Raw genomic sequence first — 18,194 nt, 5'->3', positions numbered from 1 at the left:
AACGCGTGCAGGGTGGGGGCGTGCCCACCCAGGGCGAGATTGGTGCTCTGCTTTTCATTCATGTTAACCTGCCGGGACCTGCGTACGTGCCTGCGAGAGGGTGTCTCTATGAGCGCGCGAGGCGCGCGCGTGGGGACGCGCAGGTGCGCGCGGCTCGCTCGCTCGCTCGCTGGCTGGCTGGCTGGCTGGCTGGCTGGCTGGCTTCTCCCCCGCTCCCTCCTGCGTGTGTATGTATAAGAGAGCGGCGGTCGGCGAGGGAGGAAAGAGACTCGCGGCTGGAGCTTCTGTCAACCTGGACCAGCGTTGCCCGCTGGCTGGCTGGCTGTTCGCCTCGAGAGAACCTTACCCGAGGAGGGCGAGCTGGGGCTTTTGATTTTTAATTTTTTTTTGGGGGGGGGCAGCGCTGGTCGCGATGGCTGATGATCCTCCTCGCCTGCTTTGAGGATGAACTGCTGCTGTTTCTGGCACTCGCTTTAGGGTTTTTTTTTTCTCCCCCCCCCCCTTTCCACCACTTTGGGAACGGACTGCCGGGCAGCCTCCGAGCCCCACCGCGTCGCCCATCCCACCCCCTCGGAGAAGGATCGCGATCGCCGCAGTAAGCTGGTAAGCGGGCGAGGGTTTGGGGGTAGTCCGCTCTCCATCCCTCTCGCCTCGTCCTCCACCTCTACAAAGCTCCCTTCCCCGCCGCTTTCCTCCCTCCCCCCCCCGCATGATTTAAAGAGATCAGCCCAGATCTCTCGTGATCTCCCGCTCCTCCCCCCTCCCGCGATCATTTTATGCTGCAATACAGTGTTTTTTGTTTGGGGTGGTTTTTTTAAGGGGGAAAATGCCATCTCCTGCGCTCACAGCACACACCAACACACCCGGGCATCGGCTCCCTGTGCTTTGCATAGGCGGGGAGGGCGGAAGGGCTTGGGGTGGGAGACGATCCTTCCCGACCTTCTGCAATGGCTCGGATCTCTCCTTTAGGACCCCTCCCTTCATTCATATATGCGTGTGTGTGTGTGTGAGAGAGAGAGATGGGCCGCCTCCTCTTCCTCTTCTTCCTCCTCGTCTTTTACAGGCACACATCCTTGCAGTGTGTGCAGGGGATTCAGGCACAGGGAACTGACTGTTGCAGGAGGCAGGCGAGGCGATCTCCTGGATCCCTGTAAAGTGGGGACAAGCACACTTGCAGAACAGACCTGGGGACCCTCTCACTTTCTATGGGAGAGGCTGGGTTTGAAGGAGATTCAATTAGATTTTCTGCTAGAGGAGGAGTCAGTTGGGAGAGAGGGGAAGGTGGAGTTTGGGCAAATCTATCACTAAGTAATAGATCCCTAAGTTCTTTTAGATCATCCCTAGGGGCATTAAGGCCCCCTCCTCTTTCTTCCCATCCCAGTCTTGTCTTGGAATCCTTCTGCCTTTCTTTGATTTTTTTCCCCCATGGTCTTCTTCTGTGAATCTGTTTACTTCTGGATCAGGGTTGGTTGAAACTCCAGTCTGCTGTAACTGAAACCTGGTGGGTCACCTTTGGAGGCCAACCCCCTGGAACTCCAAAGCCACTTGATCTATAAGGGATGGCCTTTCTTTGTTTGAAGGCTGTGTTTTGCCCAGCCTTGCTGCAACTGAAAATGAAGATGGAGTGAAGCTACCCTCTGGTTAATTTTATTTGGAACTTTTTCCTGCCTCTTTCAGAGCCAAATTGGTTGCAAAAAAAAAAAAAAGTTTGCATGAGGAATAATGCTGAGGATGTGCATGCTGAAATTCAAATGCAATTGATCAAAGGTGGGACGTATCAGGAGGTGCCTGAATCAAGTCGCTGGAGTTGTCCTTTAATTCTGAAGTATGCCAAAGATCTACGATTCCAAACTTGGAAAAGTTTGTGTTGTACTTTGACCAAAGACAGAGTGAAAGGGGGAAAAAAAAGAATTGTTGTTAGATCTCATTCAGAAAGGTTGCACTTGGTGTTATATTGCTATCACTGTGTTCTGCTGAGAGGTTCTTTGTGTCTCAAAACAGGGGAATAACACGTTGTAAACAATTTACTCTAGTTCACTCGGACTAGAGACATTGAATTTTATTGAATTCTTCTACAACTGCAAACTAGATTTCTCCAAAATTTTCAACAACTGACCTGAGGTATTTTCTTGGATTTCTGGAAGAACTGAATTTTGAAACAGTCTCATTCAGTTCACAAAACAAACCGAGCCAATACTCTTTCCTTGCTACCTTGAACTCAATGGAAGAGGAACACAGACACTCACACACATTTGAAGGGCAAAATTGTGTTACCAAAGGGCTGAGTGGTAGGCTCAAATAAAATGCAAGTTGAGTTGCCAAGTCCCTAAATGTAACTCACTTCCAAGAAAGTGGGTGGGTGGTCGACGCTGTTGGCCCAATTGTATGCAGTAGGTTCTTCCTATCTTAAATGCAAACATACATGGCAAATAAAGCCAGGATACGTGGATTGCATTATGCCTGTCCACAAATATAGAAAGCAGGCTGAACTGAGGAGCAGCTCCATCCATAGGTGAATATATTGCCTCCTGAGGGTGTATGAAGACATTTGTCTCCACTGAATTTGTTTTGGTGGCCTTTCCGGAGCTAGACGCCCTTCCCAAGATGGTTTTTTCTCCTTTGCAGCCGATGGCTATTTTGCCATTTTAATGAAAAAGTCAGGCAGTTCTAGGTAAGAGTCTTTCTTCTGCATGCTAAGCAGAACTTAAAGAAAAAAAAGCAAAGGGGGAGGACTGTTTTCCTCCCTCCAAGCTGTGCAACAGGGCCGAAGTTGGGGATTGGGGTGCTGTGAGATCTGGGCTGCAAAAATCTTGATGACCCTTAGAGATACAAAGAGATACCATCCCCCCTCACCCCCATCTTTGCCACCACCTAGCAAAGGTCCAGATTTTTGCAGCCCAGATCTATCATGCAACTGGCGAGGTTCCTTGTTCGATTTCATATGCAGGCAAGGACTTTGTTTCTCTTCAGTGTTACTCGCTTCTTAGCTGGTTTTACTTTCATGTGTCTTCCTGGTTGGATTTTAGATGCTCATCTCTCGCGTGTTTCCAAGATCATTTCTGGATGGCTAGAGATTGTAGGATTTCTTGTTGCCATCAGTCCTTTTTGATTAGAAAGCTCTTTGACCAGCATGTTGCAAGTATCTTCTGGACAAGGCATGGGACTTTTTGGCTCAGAGAGTTCATGACAAGAGAGGCTAGTAGCTGAATGTCCCATCTTTCATTGAGAAAACGGTGATGCACTGCTGGGTGGTTGGGTGTATGTCTCTCCGTGTGTAAATGCACGAGGCTGTGTGTGGCTTTCCTTCCCTATAGGTATAACCGCAGTGGGAAAATCACAGAGACAAAAAGAATCAGGTTTCACCTCCTTTGCAGCTCTAGAAATTTGGGGCAGAGGGTGTCTCTAGTGTAAAAGTGGACAAAAATGGATTGGTGTTGATCAAACAGGCAACTTCGAAATCTGTGTACTTAGCTAGGAAGGATAAAAGCAGTTTTAGCGTTTTGGGAAGAGGTGAGGGGAAAAAGGGGGTGTTCCATGGAATCTGCGTGATCACTCCTTGGGTCCTTTTTTTAAAAAAAAATATTTATTTAGAAGTGATTTTCATACTTTTTCTGCCATTGGGGGCTACCAAAGCCAACTTAAGGCGAATAAATATAATAGCAGTGATGATAATGGTAATAATACAACAAAATCATAACCAGAATAAAGGCGAATACTGCAGGAAACACACCCTGTAAAACAACAGGTTGGTAAGTGTGCCAGACTCAGACTAAGGCATTTTAATGGAATGCTTGGAATTGCAATTTCTCTCTTTCTCTTTTTAAGGAGATTGTAGCTGAGGCAGGAGAGCTGGAAGAAAAGGGTGCAGTTCTGTCTGTGCATGGTTCCAAGAAGATAATTGGGGACCTGAGGTTTCTGTACTTTTCCCCCTGTGGAGCGGTTAATAAGACAGCCACCATGCCTTCTTTACCATGTACAAGATTTCAGTTAAAACGCTTCTGCTCTTCTGTTTCCTTTCAAGTTGGCATTTGTATGCATTCCTTTGTCAAGGAGGACACCACCTACTTTTAAACTGAAATAAATACTATCTCCCTTCTTTTTCTCCCCTCCCCTTCCCCTCCCCATCGGAATGTCAGATCCAGTTTTGCTCAGACGTCTGTTCACTTTCTAAAACAGTAGAGTAGGATGAACATCTTATGGAACTTGAAGGGTCCAGAAAATGCAGGAGGATGTGTGGCTAGATGAATGGTGGGTAACATAATGATCTGTCGGGGAATTTACATCAACAGGTGCCATAAATCTTTAAACCCCACATGCTTGAATAGAAGTGAGTCAGATGAAATTGTTTGCCTCCCTCTAACCTTCTTCCTATGCCCATCCAATCCATAAACAGCTGATGCTACTCCAGAGCCATTTGTAGCCTTGGCAACTAGAACACTTTGGCTATGGATGTTCTACAGCAGTGTTCCTCAACCTTGGCAGCTTGAAGATATGTGGACTTCAACTCCCAGAATTGCACAGCCAGCCTTGCTGGCTGGGGAATTCTGAAATTGAAGTCCACACATCTTCAAGCTGCCAAGGTTGAGGAACACTGTTCTACAGAATTGGAGCCCAGTAGGGAGGTAGGACATGGCTAGATCTACACATCACATTTAAAGCACCATGGGATTATTTTGTTCCTACTGAGTTTGTTCTGTGTGGTCCTCTTTCAGGAGGAGGTCCACACAACTGTGGGTCCCTGGGACGTCTGAACCAGTTACCGTTGAGTTACCTAGAAATTGATTTGTCAGGATAGGCTATATTCAGTAGTAAAGATCTAAGGTTCACTCTTGATAAAGACACTGTCAAGACATCCTCGACTCCTAGTCATTTCATGGCATTGAAATTTGGTGGCCATGATATGTAGGTGGTTTGCCTTTGTCTTCATTCAGGATTTCATTTTTTTATTTTATTTTTTTTGCTTCACAATCTAGACTGTATCCATAGTTGTCTTTTCATCCAGCTACTTATGAGACTTGGTTCTGTTTTGCTTCAAAGCTTGAATAACATCAGGCAGTTGGTGCCTCCTGTTGAAGATGAAGTAGCCAGTGATAGGAAGGACCATCTCCTGAATCTATGAAGAGCTTCTGTCAGTCTGACAGGATAGGAATTGGCCCTTCAATACTATCCAGATGTTATGGATGACACCGTTCCTTATTAATGGCTATATGAATTAAGCAGAGGGAACTGTAGTCTCAAACATCTGAAAGATACCTGTTGACCAGACAGTACTGCTGAACCAGCAGCTGGTTCAGTATAAATCAACTTCATATTTTCATCATCTGAGCCAAATGGAATATAGAGTCTCAGTCCGGACAACTGGGGACATTATGAAGTCTTTGGATTTTCCAGACTTGGTATAAATATCTGGAAATATCTATTCATTTCTGGTCAAACGGGCTGTAAACATTGTTGCTACATTTTAGGTCTCCAACATCTCTTCCAGCTATCAGACCTTGCAGAGAACATCAGGTCCAGAAATCCAAAATGGGAATCTTTGTATGGGAAATACTTGACCCATCCATGGTTTAAGGTACAATCATCATTATTCTGGCAAATGTATAGCAGAAACCAGCAATATAACCAAATAAGGACATTGAGGTCCATCTCTTGACAATGCTGGGTTCCATTATTTGGTGGACCTACAGCCTGTTCTCACTCTATAGGGATAGGCAAAGTGAAACTGTCATCCATGTTCATTTCCACGTTAGAGGGCAGTGTTCTGGTCAAGTATTTTTTACATAGTTTTTGAGATACCTGTTCATCTGTGTCTCATCACAATTTTCCGCTTGTTATGGAGCATTTCTAGGCAGCTTCCCCGGATTTATATTAGCATAAATTAAAGAAAACAAAACAAAATGATTGCAAATGCCTCTGATGATAATTTTTTATTACCGCGGCTTCTTCAAAACAAATTGCTCCTGTGGAAGTGTGGTTTTTACAGAACTGCTTCGTGACCAGACCTTTCTAGCTGATTTTGTACCAGTTACAGACTCTGAAGATTGGTGAACATTACTGGCTGACAGTTGCTTTGCATAACCTGCTTAACCAGTGGAAGACTTAGCTGCTACATTTGCAAGTTAAGCGTGTTACCAAGTCAACCATGTTGTGTAATCTTAGTCACTGGTCCACTTAACCCAGTATTTTTTACCCTGATTGACCTCAGTTCTTAGCAGATTCTAGCAGGTGTTTTGTAAGCCCTATTTTCCAGTAACTGGACTGATGACTTTGTAAGCAGCGTTCTGCCTTTGGATAATTTCAGACATTTTACATTACAGTAGTCCAATTTAGAACCTGCCATGTTCATATCATCACTGCCGTGATATTTTTCTAGCTGACCTAGTGTTGACTGTATCAGAGAGCTGCTGCTAGTCAGGATTTCAGTGACTCTGAGTAGCTTACACTTTAAAACAGAAAATAAATTAAAATAAAATAAAATAAAAGGCCAGAGGTTGGCAACCTGATGTCCTGCAGAGCTTTTAATTCACAATTCCTTGCTGATCAGCAGGAAGTCCAAGACTAAATCAACCAGAGAACATCAGCATACCTTCCCCTGACCTAGACCATCACTGTTGTCAGATAGTACCTTGCTACTTATTTAGGTTAGGCAAAACGAACATCAGCATGCCTCATGTTCCAGAACCTTGTCTTGTGGCTTTATAAAAGTGTTCTGTAGCTTAAGGTGTAAATTGGATACCAGAAGTACTCTGGAAGTTAACACTTGTCTTCTAGGACTATCTACCTTATAAATAGATTTGGAGTCATTGTAAACTGTGATTCCTATTTCCAAGTACTGTTGCAATGCATTATTGCAGGCTGCCTTCCCCAGATTGGTGTCTTCCTCATGTGATGGATTTCAGCTTGCATCATGGCCAAATCAGATACATGCTCTGGGTCTCCAGCTAGACTCATTTCTGAGGACTACCAGAACAATGTCTGTCCTATCATCAGGTCTGAAACCAGCCTGATGTCACTCTTTGTTCTTATCATCTGTAGGATAACGGCTGATTAGACCAGTCAAGGTGTCTCATTGAAGTGGTACGCAAAGCAGTTTGTAGGGGTTGAAATGTGTGATATCTCAGATGGAAAAGATGTGTCTTAAATTGCTTTTTGCCCATTCAGTCTCAGTGAGATGGAGATGTTCCAATCAGCATCCCTTTGGATTTCAGGCTGGGTTGATACCTGCTTAGTCACTAAAAAGCAAGATGACTTTGCTTTCCAGTTTGAGCTGATAGGATGGTATGTCTGGGTTCCGAGAGAGAATCGTGGGCACCGTTGGGCATTTATGAAGCTTTGACAAACGTGGAATGCTTCTAAAAATGTATGTGGATTTTCTCTTATGCCAAAGACCACAGCTGTAAGCATTGGCAGGATGAAAGAAGCAGAATGAAATTTGATCTGTCTATAATCTCCTTAGCACAAGGAGTCACTTGCTGACGGCTACCTTGGTAGTATTTCTACACAAGCAAACACATTATTATTTTTGTAAAAAGTAAAATTTTGTAGCACACTTGGCATTCCTGCGGGCTGTTCTAAAACTTCCGTTCTGATCCGTGGAATTCTTTACCTCGAAAGATGCTTTCCAGAGAGCGCTGTCATGCATGACTATTTTCAACCGTTGAAGGAAACCAGAAATCCAATATCATAAGTGGAATGGAAATGAGATGGGTTAAATGGGAATATTAATGGTGCTTTCAAAAGGGTGTTGATCCTTTGGGGGAGAGAATAAAGCTAATTGGCATCTCTGTGGGGTGACATCTTGTTTGCATACGATCCCGTGCTCCTGAAAAAAGTAGAATCATTTAGTTGTTTATATGATTTATACAGCCGTCCACCTCACACAAGGGACTCTGGGCGACTTACAAGGATGAAAACCACAGAAAAACCCACGCAACCTATAACTCTGGGCGGCCAAGGATCACCAATAACCCCGTTCACATAAATGCGCATCACTAACAGCAGAGTTCATCTACCCCCTGACCCACATGGCTGAAGAAACAGCCAGCCTTGTGAAAAGCTAACAGGGGTGAGGCCATCTGAATCTCTGGGGGATACCGTTCCATAGGGCTGGAAAGTCATGGCTCCAGGGTTCAACCAGATGGCACTTTTTGATAGAAGGGACCCGAAGCATGTCCTTTGTACTAGATCTGGTGGGGTGGGCATAAATAATAGGAGAAAGGTGGTCCCCCAGGTAGTCTGGCCCTATGCCATGGAGGGCTTTATGGGTGATGACCAGCACCTTGAATTGTATCTGGAAGCCTACTGGGAGCCAGTGCAGCTCACAGAGCAGTGTCGTTACACGGGCGTAATGAGAAACACCAAAAAATGCCTGTGCCACTGCATTCTGGACCAGCTGCAGCTTCTGAGCGCTCTTCAAGGGCAGCCCCATGTAGAGCCAATTACAGTAATCCAAACGAGAGGTGACAAAGGCATGAGTCACCATGAGCAAGAGCGCCTAGAACATTTTCCTCTATTTCTCATAGGAGCAACTGGGGAACATCCAATCAATTGATTAATGCTAGCATCTAACCCAGGCTGGGGGTTTCTGGGGGTATTTAATGACCTTTCCCCTATTCTCCAGCATGTGGGTGGGAGTTGTGGGATATGTAATCAGACATACCTAGATAATGCTGGGCTGGAAGAGACAAGGCACTAGAGACATGCCAATCTTCCTCGCTGCATAATTTAACCCATGGGATATGATAGTCCAGAGACTGGGATGAGCTGAGAGTTATTTTCTACCATTTATTGGTCTGTTTATGCATTTCTAGCCCACTTCAGCCAATCATCTCTAAGTAGCATACCAGAGCAACATCCATAGCCAATGCAACATTAAACTACAATGATAAAAAACGTGATTCTAGTTAAAAGTTACAACTAATAAGAGAAGTGTTACAACCTTTCTGACCCTGGGACTTCAACACCAGGGGTTTTCAATCTATTTTATTTATGCATGCATGCATGCATTTATATGGCCACCCAACTCAAATCATGTGACTGCCTGGCATACAAAAAGATTAAAAGGAAAACCATAATTAATACAAAATAACATTGCTCATTAAAACATACTAAACGAGAACATGAGGACAGAACTGAAAATGTCTACAATTCATCCATTGGGGGCTCAGCTCAACTTGACCCCAAAATCCGTGGAACACCCCTTGAAAAACCCTGCTCTACAACATTCGGGGTGGATTGAAGGAGGGTTGAGACAAAAGTCTCTGAAGGGTCAGTCTGTTAGTGGGGAACATGGAACTTCCATGTTCAGAGGCAGCATAACTGTGAGCATCTACACTTGGGGAAGAAGGAGTGGGAGGCTGATTATTTGTTTACCTTAAAGGGTTTTTTCTCAAGAAGCTTGAGCTAAATCTGGCCAGATGGATCTTTTCAGGTTCCAACAAAAGAGAATATCTGTAGCTCAGAGTTGAACTGTGGAGTCCTTGGTGCTCTCTGAGCTCTGTGGTTTTCTTACAGACGTTTCATTACCCGATTAGGTAATCATCAGGGCTAGTCTAACACCAGGGCTAGCACTGATGATGTCACCTAGTTGGGTAATGACACGTCCGCAAGAAAACAACCAAGCTTAGAGAGTACGAAAGACTCCGCAGTAGCTATAGGAAAACCCAGGTAAACATTCAGAAGTGCTAGCTGGGGAGTTCTGGGCGTTGAAATCCACACATCTTAAAGTTGCTAAGGTTGAGAAACATTGGTCTAGAACAATGTTTTTGAAACTTTTTGCTCTCAGGACCCCTTCTCATTTTTAAAAATTATGGAGGACGCCAAAAAAGCTTTTGTTTGTATGGTTATATTTACCATATTAAACATTAAAACTGACACATGCGTAGACTATTTATTGAATCGTGTAAAAATAACAGTATTAAACCCATTAGATATTAACATAAATAAAATATTTTCATGAAAAAAACTGTATTTTTAACAAATAAGTAATAATGAGAACAGTGCCCTTGTTTTAAATGTTTGCAAATATCTCCAATATCTGGCAAATCATTTTGATTTTGCAGAGGTCTGAGAGCATCTTGGGAGATCCCCAGAAGTCCTCAGACCACATTTTAAGAAACACTGGTCTAGAAGATAGACTGGGTAAGTTAGCTGGAGATGTTCCTTAATGCCAAGGATCCAGCTGAACACTTGCCACAACATTTTGCTATTCACTTTTGCATATCCTTATGCAGATCTGCTTCCTTTCCTAACTATTTATGATGCTGCATAGTGAGGGGCAGAACATTTGGGAGGGGGTGGAATAATTCTTTCCAGCTGGATCAGGAATTTTAGACTGTATGCTGCTACGGCATTTATGTATCAAAAGACTTACTTGGTTATTACTGACCAAATTCCAACAGCAGTTGGAAGCATCTTATATTTTGGTATCATTAAAACTGTTGGTCCATCTATTAATACTTTGCCCTCTAGGTTGGGTTTATTTTTGCTCAAAACAAAGCAAGAACAAACTTGCTGAGGATGGCCTATTGAGAGTTCTGATTCAGAGACTGAGTCAAAGTCATTTGCAATGATCAGTCAGTTGTAACAGAGATCCTTTGTTGATTTGATTTACGGCCGTAGGTTGGTGATAGAACCTGCCGGCCAGGTAACCTCTGATCGTAGGGAAATCTTTATCTCCACAATTAGTCAGTTTTCTGACAATGAATGCATGACTGCATTATAATGGAGACATAAAACTGCCCAGGTCTTATTAATAGTACATAACACCCATAACAGCACTTTGGAGCGTGTGAAGCACTTCTCGTGCATTATCTAAGTGCAATGTTTAGAACAATCCTGTAAGATGAGTCAGTATTATTATCATCTGTACTGCTGTTAGAGAACTCGTTGGAAGAAACTGACTTGCCTTAAGGCCACCAGTGAGTTTATAGCAGCAGGGAAATTTAGAAAGGAGACTTTTTAGATTCATAGCTTAGTCTCTTAGCAGCTGTGATTCATTAAGGCAGAAGTAGGGTGAGGCGCGTTCAAGGTCACGAATGAGCTTCCAGACACCTCTGATGGGGTCTTTCAGTTGCCTTGTTCCAAATATATTTTTAATTTAAAAATAAATAAATTAGAAGCTAGCATGCTGCAGACAGAGACCAGGATTTTAACAACGTAATCATTTGTACCGTGACTTGGGGCCCGGCAAAGCTCTTCTTATGGTGGTTCTTCTGAAAAACATGTGCCAGGATGTGCTCACCACAGCATCTATTTTGTGCAAGTCTCCCATGGCAGCCATTTTGTGACTATGCCCTGGCATGCTCTTAATCTAAATGTGCCCCTGCTGAAAAGAGTTTCATGCCTATGCACTAAAACAGTGTTTCCCAACCATGGCCATTTCTAGTGCATGGACTTCAAATCCCAGAATTCTTCAGCCAGCCTGGCCATTGTTGAGAATTCTGGGAGTTGAAGTCCACATACCTGGAAGTGGCCAAGGTTGGCAAACACTGCACTAAGAGATGCCTACAATCTTCTGAAATCAATGTCCAGATTTCATTTGTTAGCATAATCATCATTTAATGACAGATCTGCACTGTACCAGTTAGGGCCAACAGTAACCAGGGTGTCATGTCATGCATCAACTAAGCCATAATGGGTGAGTTCCTACATCTCCCAAAGCAAAAAAATAAGCTAAATCTTAAATGAAAATGGGAAAGTCTTCAAAATTACTGAAAATTCTGGCCCTGGCTCTCTAATGATGGTGTTGGGTCACTGTCCCACCCTCCACACATTTATCAGCTGAAAAAATAATTTTAAGTTTCTCCTGTTAAGCAAAAGCTTTTTGTCTTGGATTAGCATCTAGTGTGAAGTAGGAAAGCCTACAAACACTGAGTGATAAGGAATCTAGATGGTCATAGTTTGCATTGGTGAAGAAGACTTAAGTCAAGGGGTTGATACACAGAGGAAGGAGGAGGTATTCAGTTGTTCCTGCTTTCTTAAGCATGGCATGAAGATTTGTAGAATTGTGCCTGTGCCAAGTCTCGGTGCTGCTAAATGAACTTGACACCGAGGACATCTCATCTTACTCACTGTGTGAACAGTGAACCAAATGACAAATACAGTTCAATTTAGTTAAGCGTAAAGTGATGCACGCTGGAGCCCTGCTGAGTTTTCAGCTATCTGTGGCTCACCAATGGAAGGTCTTAGGGTCATAGTGGATTGCTCCTGAAGATGTCAAATCAGCGTACAGGAGCTGTGAGAAAGGCAACTTCCATGATAGAGATCATTAGACCAACAATCACATCATGGAGCCTTGATTCAGATCAATGGAACATCTGTACCTCAAGTAACATGTACAGTTCTTGTTGCCCTACTTGGAGAAGGGTTTTATGGCTGGCAGAAGGGCTGAAGAAGGCAACTCAGATGATCAGGGGGCTGAAACACTTTTCTTACAAGAAGGAAGTATTGTGTTTGGGATTCTTTAGCTCAGAAAAAAAATTAGGGGCCACATGATTGAGGTATATAAAAATAGGTATGTGTGAAGAAAGTGGACAGGGAGAAATGTTTTCCCCTCTCTTCAAATACTAGGACTAGGGGTTATCCAATGAAGCTAATTAGGATGAGATTTAGAACAGACAAGAGAAAGCATTTGTTCACCCAGTGCATTGTTAACCTGTGGAATTAATTTCTACAAGACATGGTGGGGATGGCCACTAACTTAGATGGCTTTGCAAGGGGACTGGATAAATTCATGGAGAATAGTTCTCTTGAAGGCTATTTATTTTGAAGACTCTGTGTTGTTTCCAGAAGGGGACAGTGTGCTTCCTAATTCCAGGAAGTAACAGTGGGAGAGGGGTAGGTCTCCATTTTCTGCTGGTGAACATACCAGAGACTGCTGGGAGCAGTAAAATGCTGGGCTAAGATGGCCCTTGGTTTGATCCAGCAGAGCTGTACTTATGTTCTTGTATGTCAGGCCTAGCCCAAGGAATTCCAAGAGACAATGCCAATTCAGTCCAGCTATGTTTATTAGCTACAACCTCTAGCAAGAATCTTCCCAGACTGAAACCCCAGTTCCCAAAGTCCTCCAGCCACAACAGTGTGAATTCCTCAGGGAGCTGCCAGTCTCATCCTCTTGTTCCTGCCACGCGGTTCTGGCAAGCTAAGAAAATGTTTATCTCCCTGAGCCTGGCCTTCATAATTCCATTCCATCACATCATATCACACTATGTTTATCCCAGAACACATCTTTCTTCCAAAGTCATACCAAGTACCAAGATCCCTAACTGATGTGTAACATGGGGAGAGTTACGGAGAAGATAGTCCCACATTACTCAAGCGTGCCCAGTTTCTGACCATCTATGATTGCGGGGATTGGATTTTTCTCAGCAGAACTCAGTTGGTATCTTCTGTCACCATCATCCACAGCATCCCCCTGGAAAAACAGCATCATGCCCTCCCAAACCCAGACCAAAATCGGGGTTTTGCTCCATTATACAGGTATCCTAACTCACAAAGGCAAAGTGGGAAAATCTGTTGGCTGATGTTCAGGACTTTTTCAGGATAAAATGAACTTCAGATGCACTTTCTGGTACGTGTTGCAAATGTGGATCCGAATGCCTTTTTTTAATCTTTACATTTGTATTAGCAAGATTGGAACTGCTTATTTTCTTGCTTATTTTCATTAAAGGTAAACCCAAAGGATATATGTGGAGAAAGACAATTACTTGGCTGGAAATAAATCAAATGAGTTCATCAGGAAGTCTGCCTTGCTACTAAGTACTACTACTACTACCATTACTATATTTACAGTTGTTATTACTTACCAGCCCAAGAATAGATTGCAAGGGCTGTGCTTATTCATGTTTCACTATTGCATCCTGCTGATCCCATTTCCTGTTGTAGCCTAGTTGCATCTAGCAAATATGACTGCAGAAAATGTATTTTGCTTCCATTCTGTTGATGGGATCAGTCTTCGTTTTGACGTTTGTCTCACACCTAATGAATAGTACTGTTAGAGAATTTACGGGTGGAAACATGCTTTGTTTACTATGATTGTATTTCATGGCTGGCTTGTAGCAGACAAGTATTTCTTCCATGGAGGATTCAAAGTGGATATGATTGAGCTAAATATGTTTTCTGTTTACCTCTGTTGGTGGGTTTGTTGTTTTGGCTAAGTCACGTTCCAGAGGAATAGTCATGCACAATTTTGCCTGCTAGGTCTTTCTTCGCCACTCTCTTACGTCAACAAATACCTTGAGTAAGCTTTGCAGAACTGGCAACGGATTTGTAACAGCCATCCTGACATCATATTCCTCTGAATATTTCATGAAGAGCTTTCTAAATGGGTCTGGTTCCACCAGACTGTGTAGGATTTCAGATGCTACAGTTGGCAAGATTCATTTATCAACAGTGTAGAACAAGACTCTATTATAAGCCAGGCTCAGCAAGTTGTACCCTTGGGTCAAATTTGACTCTCTGAGGGTTATTGCCTGCTCTTTCCTTCCTCCCAGTTGCCAGGTCCAAAGGCGAGACTTCTGAGAGGTAGGTGGTCTCAGGCAGATTGTTCTCACTCCCATCTCAAAATGGCCATGATGCTGAGAAGGGTCATAGGACAAAGAGATTTCTAATTATGATGGGGAAGGAAACTTGCTGTGGGCCTTTATGAACTCCCCTCTGCTTCAGCATCCAGAGTTGACTGGGCTGATGTAGAAGAAATGTATACAATTTAAAGCACACAGAGAAGTAATACATTTGGTCTGTATCCTCCAATTGAGAATAGGGGTGTTGTAGAAGTACATCAGAATGTGTGATGGAATGGAATTATGAAGGCCAGGCTCAGAGAGATAAACATTTTCTTACCTCCCCAGAAGAGCGTGGGAGGAACAAGAGGATGAGACTGGCACTTCCCTGAGGAATTCACACTGTTGTGGCTGGCTGACTTTGGGAGATGGGGTTTCAGTCTGGGAAGATTGATGTCAGGCCTAGCCCAAGGAACTCCAAGAGACAATGCCAATTCAGTCCAGCTATGTTTATTAGCTACAATCTCTAGCAAGAATCTTCCCAGACTGAAACCCCAGCTCCCAAAGTCAACCAGCCACAACAATGTGAATTCCTCAGGGAGGTGCCAGTCTCATCCTCTTGTTCCTCCCACGCTCTTCTGGGGAGGTAAGAAAATGTTTATCTCTCTGAGCCTGGCCTTCATAATTCCATTCCATCACAGAATGTTCCTTTAAGGATATGAGAATAGCCCTACGGATCAGGCTAAGGACCCTTTTAGTCTACCATTTTTCTTCTTACAATGGCCAGCCAGATGGTTCTGGAGTCCTCATGAGCAGGAGATGAGATTGTATCCTTCTCCTATCATTGTTCCCTCACAGCTTGCACTGGGAGCCATGCTACCCCCAACCAAGAGGTAACATTGAAACTTCAAGATGAATAGCCTTTGATAGACCCGTCCTCCATGAATGCATCCAGTCCCTTCTGAAAGCTGCTGTAGGGGCCATTGCCATGTCCATGGGTTAACACTGCACTGTGTGAACAAATGTTTTATTTTTTATTTATATATCAAATTTGTCACTGCCCATCTTGTTAAAAAGCAACTCTGGGTGGTTTACAGAAAAGATAAATATTGATTAAAAATACTATGTATCAATAGTCCTGAATAAATAATAAGTACATTCCAAGGATGGATGGTAACTAGAGAATATTAGGCTCAGGGAGTGTCTTCAAGGCACCAGCCACCTCCAGGGTTGGTTAAAACTCTTCTTGCCCCACGCAAGCTGGCAGAGCCAGGTCTTTAGTTCTTTCCGGAAAGCTGTGAGGGTAGGGGCCCGCCACACCGCTGGGGGGAGAATGTTCCAAAAGGCGGGGGCAATGGCAAAGAAGGCTCTTCTCCTGGGCCCTGGGTCCCACCAGCCAGCATTCTCTCGCTGACGGGGTCCACTACATGCCCTCTCTGCCTGTCCAGGTGGGACAGGTTGATGTGATGGGGGTGAGATGGCCCCACAGGTAGCCTGGCCCCATGCCATGAAGGGCTTTAAAGGTAATGACCAACACCTTGAATTGGACCCAGAAGCAAACTGGGACCCAGTGCAGCTCACAAAGCAGAGGTGTTATACGTGCCATCCTTGGGGCACCCAAGATTGTCCTCACAACTGCATTTTGAACCAGCTGTAGCTTCCAGATACTCTTCAAGGGTAGCCCCATGTAGACCACGTTGCAATAGTCTGTTTAGAAATACTTTCTAAATGTTTTCCTAATCAGCTTCATTGGCTGGCCCCTGGTCACAGTATTTGGAGAGAGAGGAAAGCGTCTCCCTGTTGACCTTCTTCATCCATACATGATTTTACAAGCATTGACCATTCTCCCCTCATTTGTCTCTTTTTTTTTTTTTAGGTAAAAAATGCCAGGCTTTCTTTATCTGCCAGATGTAGGGGACTCTAGAGATTCTCACAGGTACATATTCTCTCTTAAAACCTCACCTCCCATAATCCATAAAGCAGTTTGAGGAACTCTGGGAATTGAAGTCCAACATGTTTGGAAAATACTAGGTCCTGGAAGAGTGGTATAAACCCTCCTTTCAGAGGGATAATCTTGTCAAAACTAATGACAAGACATGACAACTAAAACTAATTGATTATCTGAAAAAAGAGCCTAGAGTCAGTGTGGTACAGTGGTTAAGGTGCTGGACTAGGAGCTAGGCGACCCAGGTTCTAATCTCCTCTCAGCCACAGAAGCACCCTGGGTGACTTTGAGCCTCTCTCTCAGCCCAACTTACCTGATAGGGCTGCTGTAGTGGGAAAAACTAGGAGGAGGAAGCATTGTGTATGCTGCTTTGAGTTCCTGAATGAAAGGTAGGATATACATATTAAAGATGAAAGTAGCATGAAATGAATTGATGCTGGCCAGCTGGTTAAAACTGTTGAGAATTTGTGTCTCATCCCAAAAAAAAAAAATGCAAAAGAGGGAAGGTTATCTCATTCCTTTCCTTTGGATAAACTCTGTATTCGTTCATTCAATTCCTGAGTACCTGGAATTTCAAGATGTTGGTTTGTAGAGGTCCTCCAAGCTTTGTTTTATTTTTGCAGATGTTTCAGTGACCATCAAGGTAGCATCTTCAGTGCTATATCTTGAAGAACTGAGAGTTGTGGGTTAGCTGTGGAATCTATACATGCTTATCCTGCCTTGTATGTATTGGGTAGAGCCACAGTGTTGTGTGCTGTTTACTATGTGATTGACAAGTCATTATGTGGTTCTTGTGCTGGAGTGGTATCATCCCTTGCTTCAAAACAGAGCTAGGTATATTCTCTGCCATCAGAACACCCGAGTGTATATGAGAGAGACTGTTTGTTTGTTTTACAAGCTTTATAAAACACTCCAATTAAAGCTGATATAAACAATAATAATCCAGCAATCCTGAGAAAAAAACTATGTAAAAACCTGGAGTAGAACAATTAATGGCCCCAAGCTAAAACCCTGTTCCTCAACAGAAGAAGCAGTCATAGCATTCCAGCCCCTGTGGCCTGATGAAACCACCATGCTTTCATGGATTTTCTGAAGGCCAGGGGGAAATTAGAATGCCCAAAGTCAACTTGGGCCGTGGGACGAGGTTGCACCTCAAAAGGCATGCTTCCGAGGTCCCTGCAGATGGTAGTCCCCAAGGGACGGGACCAGGCTGAGCCCACCCAACTCAATTTTTTCAAGATGGCAGAGACTACTAGGTGACCACTAGGCTACTTCAAGGTAGACCATAGACCAGACTAGGAAACCAAAGTCATGAATGCTAATACTATTTTATTATAAGGTTGCAGTAACAGAATCCTGCACGTTTGAATGCGCTCCCCCCCTCCCTCTCTCTTTTTGGGGAGAACTACGGAAGATCTTGTCTGAAATCCTTACTCAGATTATGGTTTTGCCCCAGGCTCATATTTCTTTTATCTGACTGTTGTCTCAGTAGCGGCTCTTCCTCCTGTTCCTCAAAGTTATTCCTTCTTCCCATTACACTAGGAGAAGGTGGTCCTGCAGATGTCCAGGACTTTAGAGTCGACAACCAGCACCTTGAATGATCTTCAAGGACAGGCCCATGTAGAAGAGGCTTAGCAACTTCAAAGTCGTTGGGTTTTTTAGCCTAGAGGGTTTAAATGGCAGCTTTCTCCAGGAGCAAAGAGAAACAAAAATATCAACATGGTGGTTGCAACAATGCAATTGAAGCT

At 43.7% G+C, this 18,194-nt stretch overlaps 1 protein-coding gene across 1 annotated transcript in view; it reads left to right on the top strand.

Annotated features, from left to right (window-relative positions):
* Nucleotides 1–248: 248 nt before the first annotated feature.
* The window catches only part of LOC103066574 (teneurin-4-like), a 408,080-nt gene continuing 390,134 nt past the window's right edge, over nt 249–18,194 (top strand). The window contains exon 1 of the mRNA XM_088140889.1: nt 249–603. The gene's annotated coding sequence lies outside the window, so the exon portion shown is untranslated. The remainder of the gene's footprint in view (nt 604–18,194) is intronic.

The sequence above is a fragment of the Python bivittatus genome, unplaced genomic scaffold (assembly GCF_059951505.1).
Source record: "Python bivittatus isolate LINGU-HERP-01145 unplaced genomic scaffold, Pbiv_v1 ctg000340_np1212, whole genome shotgun sequence".
Classification (NCBI taxonomy): Eukaryota; Metazoa; Chordata; class Lepidosauria; order Squamata; family Pythonidae; genus Python; species Python bivittatus.
The sequence above is the reverse complement of the archived record's forward strand: the minus strand, read 5'-3'. Positions and strand labels throughout refer to the sequence as shown.